Source organism: Neofelis nebulosa, chromosome 4 (assembly GCF_028018385.1).
Source record: "Neofelis nebulosa isolate mNeoNeb1 chromosome 4, mNeoNeb1.pri, whole genome shotgun sequence".
Classification (NCBI taxonomy): domain Eukaryota; kingdom Metazoa; phylum Chordata; class Mammalia; order Carnivora; family Felidae; genus Neofelis; species Neofelis nebulosa.
This window is the reverse complement of record NC_080785.1, coordinates 100,291,774-100,297,613: the sequence shown is the minus strand read 5'-3', so window position 1 is coordinate 100,297,613 and position 5,840 is coordinate 100,291,774. Positions and strand designations below refer to the sequence as shown.

At 42.1% G+C, this 5,840-nt stretch overlaps 1 long non-coding RNA gene across 1 annotated transcript; it reads right to left on the bottom strand.

Annotated features, from left to right (window-relative positions):
- Window positions 1-2,985: 2,985 nt before the first annotated feature.
- On the bottom strand, window positions 2,986-5,409 carry LOC131508434 (uncharacterized). The gene is made up of 2 exons (XR_009260013.1): window positions 5,091-5,409; window positions 2,986-3,872 (listed from the first exon to the last, which is right to left on the bottom strand). It is a non-coding gene; the product is annotated as an uncharacterized LOC131508434 (long non-coding RNA).
- Window positions 5,410-5,840: the final 431 nt, after the last annotated feature.

Genomic DNA, 5,840 nt, shown 5'->3' with positions numbered 1-5,840 from the left:
TACATATCTCCATTCCAGGTGTCAGATTCCATTATTTTCCTATCAGGGCCCTCGCTGTAGGAGATCTGGTAAGTCTGTGTGTTCATTTATTCTCCTTTGCAGCTCTGCAAATGTAGCAGTTAGATGCTGGGCCCTTGTGCCTGTAGGAGATGAGGGGCTGCACAAACACTGCCTTAAGTGACCCTCTGAATTTCATAGAGTGCTTAGAATTGATAAGCTGTACAAACATGTCATGTTATTGTTTTCGAGGCTTTCAAAGCAGTTCGCAAAAGCCAGATTTTAATTACCTTTTTTCCCCATACCATTTAAAGGCCACAGCAAGCATATAACCCACTACTTTCCTTTTCAGTGATACCTCAACCCCACCTTTTCTGCTTCCGTGACAGCACTAATTGTAATGTGACTCCATGCCAGGGCAATCACTGCTCCATTCACTACCAGAAATGGTGTCCTTATTTCTGTCTGACCAGTAACTGATCCCGCTGTACAATCCCACCCTGAGGATGTGTTTTCTGAGGTTCTTTTTGTATTAGTTTGGGTTCTTTCCAAAGCAGAACATGAGACTAAAGCTTTCATAGGCTAGCGCTTTATTTGGAAAGTGATCCCAGGAAATGGGAGTGAGGGATAGGAAGAGTGAACCAAGGAAAGAGGGCAAGCCAGTGCAAGGAAGAAGCTATGTCAAGTTGGCACCAGATATGGACTTTTGGCACGTAGGCCCATCAGATCTCCAAAGGAGCTTTATGAAATGCGTTCCCAAGGGAAGAAAGTGGGGTCGGTATCCATTTCCATCACCCACGTCCAAAGGGGATTCTCACAGGTATTAACTCCTTACGATTCTGAATTGCGCGTGGTGACTAGTGGCTTGGGTTGGGCATCCCATGCCAGTGGAGAAGCAGTGGAGAAGCCCAGGTGGGAGGTGAGAGGAATTTCGTGGTGCAAAGCTGGTGTGGTAGCCCACGTGGGACTGACTGCTCTGTCTGCGGCTCAAGTAAGAGGTGAGCCTGAGAAAAATTTGAGCGACATAAAAGAAATATCCAATCAGTATCCAATCAGGGTACCTGGGTGGCTCAGTCGGTTGAGCGTCTGACTGTTGATTTCAGCTCAGGTTATGATCCAAGGTCATGGGATTAAGCCCTGCATCAAGCTCTCAGCATGGAGCCTGCTTAAGATTCTTTCTCTTCCTCTGTCCGTCTTCCCAGCTTGCTATCTCTCTCTTTCTCTCCCTCTCCCTCTCTCTTTCTCTCTGTCTCAAATTTTATTTTTTTTTTAACGTTTATTTATTTTTGAGACCGAGAGAGACAGAGCATAAACGGGGGAGGGGCAGAGAGAGAGGGAGACACAGAATCGGAAGCAGGCTCCAGGCTCTGGGCCATCATCAGCCCAGAGCCCGACGCGGGGCTCGAACTCACGGACCGTGAGATCGTGACCTGAGCTGAGGTCGGACGCTTAACCGACTGAGCCACCCAGGCGCCCCATCTCTGTCTCAAATTTAAAAAAAAAAAAGTGTCCAATACATTGTGTTTGGGCAATTGTTTGTAGAAATAAGGTCAGAGTCAGGATAATTTACATTTTTTTACAAGATGGCTGGGGAGGGGCAGGCACAAGCATCTGATGACCTTGATTCATTGTCAATAATTAAGGTGATTCTCAGCTGAACTTCAGTCCCTAGTAAGTACTATAGACTTTTCGTTCACTGCTTGGGAGCAGCTTTTCAGGGTCCCAGTTAAAGTGATGGAGATTTACCAGATTCACCCTTCCCCTCAATAGGTGTCGAATCCCCTGTCTTCATGACTTTCCCAAATGACAGTTCAACCTCTCAGTTCCCCCATGAAACCAGCAAAAGATTCCTGAGATAAAGACCCTTAAATCCCCGCTTACCTCACTTCCCCCCTGGCTCCTGGCTCAGTGGTTCACTGAAATACTAGCTCTCTGATACTACTACCTACCAGATATTTTGCGAGGTTTCCTGGCTGCTGTTAGTGAATAAGTTGGTCCACATTACTCACCTGTCCATTTTACCTAAACAAAGTCACCTTTCAAAAAAAGTCATGAGCTACTCATACACAACATAAAATAAATTATAAACAGTTAATATCTAGCATTTGAAAGATATCAGCTTCCTAATTATAAAAAAATTCCAATTAAAAATGAGATTATTTCAAATGTTAAAGCACGAAGATTGAAGAAATGAGGAATATAGATAGAGGTTATTGAGCCACTCAGATACAGCTAATGAAAGTGAACTTGAAACTTTCTGAAAAGAATTTCGGTGGTATTAACAAGAGTGGCTTCATTTTTCAATACATAGGAACACAGTAATTATTTTTTAATGAAGTAAACATTAAAACTTTCCTATAATATGATCATAGACAATTCAATCATATCGATAAAATAGATACTATACAACTTTATAAAAATTTTTAAGTTTATTAACTTATTTTGAGAGAAACAGAGACAGCACAAGCAGGGGAGGTGCAGAGACAGAGAGAGAGAGAGAGAGAGAGAGAGAAACCCAAGCAGGCTCCTTGCTGTCAGCTTAGAGCCTGATGTGGGGCTCAAACTCACCAAACGTGCGATCATGACATGAGCTGAAACAGAGAGTCAGATGCTCAACCGACAGAGCCACCCAGGTGCCCCAGATATTATACAACTTTAAACTTACACTTATCAACCATCTCTCTCTGCCAGGGGAAAATGCTTTTAAATAACACTAAATCTCAAAATCAAAATTTGAAGTATTCTCGTATGAATTCGATCGCTCTAAAAAATGCATAGGGAAAACTTTTGCAATTGGTTTCCTAGGTGTGGAGTTATAGATACCTTTTCTCTGTATTGTTACAGTTTTAGCTGCTTCCCAAATTTTCTACTGAGTATGCAATTCTTTTATAATCAGAAATAACCAGTAAAATGAAAGGATGCAGCTTTTATATTAGAATTAGTAGTAGTAAATTATTTATCTAGAATAAGACAGAGAATGCTGGTTAGTTTAATTTTCAGATAATTAAATATTTATGACATGGTGTATACTCCACATAGAGAGCCTGTCAGGAATACATAATGAAATGAACCTAACAAAAACTACACAAACAGAAATCAGCTTTTCTCTTACAATTTACAAGGCATTTCAACTGTCATACCTTTTGAGGATCACAATTACCAACACCAATGATCTTCTATCAAAATGTTTTAATCTCTTAATCTCTTAACTTTCTCTTGTTTTCCTAAGGGAGTTTCTGCCTGTTCCTTCCGCCCCCAAGAGTTTACATCGGATTTTTCTCATCAGTGTTCTCCACACTGCACTTAAGGCTAACATTATTTTCTGTGCTTTACAAATGTGTCGCAGCTTCACAGAAAAGCACGCCGCTTTGCCAAATTTTGCATCAACCCTTAGAACTGAGCCTTGAACCCCAGTCTGCAATCGGGTTCCCCCCTCGCCCGCTCCCCAGCTGCCTCTCCAGCTTCCAGCACTGGGCACTGCAAATACAGAGGACCGGTAATTATTTGTTGGTTTAATATAATTTGTTTAGTCCCTGGAGGACGACTGATTTGCATTTTCTCCTTTTTATATTGATCCGTAACGCAGTCTGTCTTCTCCCCAATGGGTATTTGGGCACGAACTTGTTAGTGTCACTTTCCTGTGCTTTCAGGCGGGATTTCGCCCCGCAGGGTTCTCTGGCAGCCAGCTCCCATCACTATGGTGTCCTCGCTTCAGTTTTGACACGACATCATTAGCAGCTGCACCGCAGTCCTTGTTCGGGCTCAATGAGAGCGCACAAACGGACTTGGCACTGAGCGCAGCCAGGAGGGACCCACGGTGGAGCCGCCTAACGGACCAGCTCTCTTCCGAGCCCTGGACTTGATTTCTTATTTCACTGTGGAAGAGAAACAAAACAAAACAAAACACCCATCAGCACACACTGGTGTAGCGGTGTCTCCTGATATCTTGGAAACATTTCAGCAGGATTTACGGTCTTTCCTTTCCAGGGCCAGGCCCAGAGCACCAACTGGGATTAAAACCCCGCGGGGGCGGGGGGGTGGGGTGGGGGGGGGGGGTTTGAGGGAGTTGGGGGGGGGGTCTCATAACTCCATCAGATCAGTAAAGCATGGAACGCAGCACTGCAATATTATGGTTTTTAAAATCATACAGGAACATGTAAATAGGTGCTTATGATGTGCAAATTTGGAAACTAAGGTATAAAATTATATGCACACACCGAATGCCCCTAAATGCAAATAAGAGTTAAAAATGTTCACCAACAGGATTAATGGGGGCTGTATGTTAGGTGGTAGAGAGGGGCAGATTATTTACTATTGCACTTAAGCTGCATACGATATTTTTAAAAACATATATTACAATTTTTATAAAATTGCAGTAGGCTGTCTTCAGAAAGAAAAGAAATATTTCTTTTAAGGCAATAAATAAAGGAGATGGTAAAAATGTTCACTCTGTTGCATTATGAAGCATACTATCGTATTTCAAAACAAAATACCTTTGCATTATTGTTTGTACAAGAAAAGCATGTTTCATTTCCTTTAAGAGTGAACGTTCCTCATTAGGCACCTCATCCTCCCCCTCACCCCCAGGCAGCCTCAGTCCACAGATGATGTATACTGGAGCCCAAGCTGGTCACTGCACAAACCAGGTCCATAACAAAGGTCCGTACCATTGTTTTCTCTTGTCATAGGAACCCTTCTTTGCATTTATCTTACAGAAGATATTTTTTAAATCATATCTTATAAATCTTCCAACTAAAATTTTTATATATCATTACATAGAAAGAAAAGGGAAATAGCCTTTCACAACTATTGACTACCATTCAACAAACTTTAATACATATTCTCTCATCTAATCCTCACAGCAATCCTCATGAGGTAGATACTATTATCCTTATTTTACAGTTCAACACATCAAGACCAGAGAGGTGAAATAACTTGCCCAAAGTCACACAGTCTCTGCGGGGTGGATTCATGTCCTTGACAGGACTCTGGCTCCCTTCTCTTCATCCTCTTTCATCCTTCTACATACACACACACACACACACACACACACACACGTTTTTTCTATATAAATGTGCTTCTGCAATACTTACCATTTTTATTGTTTTGCAGATTTTCTTTTTTTTCTTTCATTCTCTTTTATTTTTTTACTTAAGAGATTTATCTGAGCCTAGAAGAATGCTGACTATCCAAGCAGTTACCCAGTCCCCAGATCCGAGTGCCCCCTGTTGAGACTGAGCATGCCCTGTCCTGGGTCTGACATGCACACATGACCTGAGTTGGCCCAGGCATACTGAAAGGAAAAACTTAGATGCCGTGGTCCAGGGGGGAGGTTTATGCCTTCCTCACAGTGGACGGTCCGCATAATCAAAAGGGAAACCAGCTTTAAGATGAAGTAAATTCTATAAACAATAGAACAATGGAAGGAACTTGGGTCATTAATGACACCATTGTGAGCCACGGAGCCAATCAATTCATGCCTGCTTCCGAACTCCTATTATGTGAAATAATAAATGTCCTTACAATGTAAGTCGATTTGATTTGGGGATTCTGTTACTTTCAATGGATGGCTGAGAAGTTCTATAGGATGCATTAATATGAGTAGAGTTATTTATTTATTTAAAATGTTTATATATTTTTGAGAGAGAAAAAACATGAGTGGAGGAGGGGACAGAGAATTTGAAGCCAGTTCTGTGCCTGACACGGGGCTTGAACTCACAAGCCATGAGATCATGGCCTGAACCAAAGTCGGACGCTTAACCAACTGAGCCACCCAGGTGCCTCAAATAGAGTTGTGTTTTTTAAAGGGCAGTGTGATCATAAATCATTAACTATTTCACAGG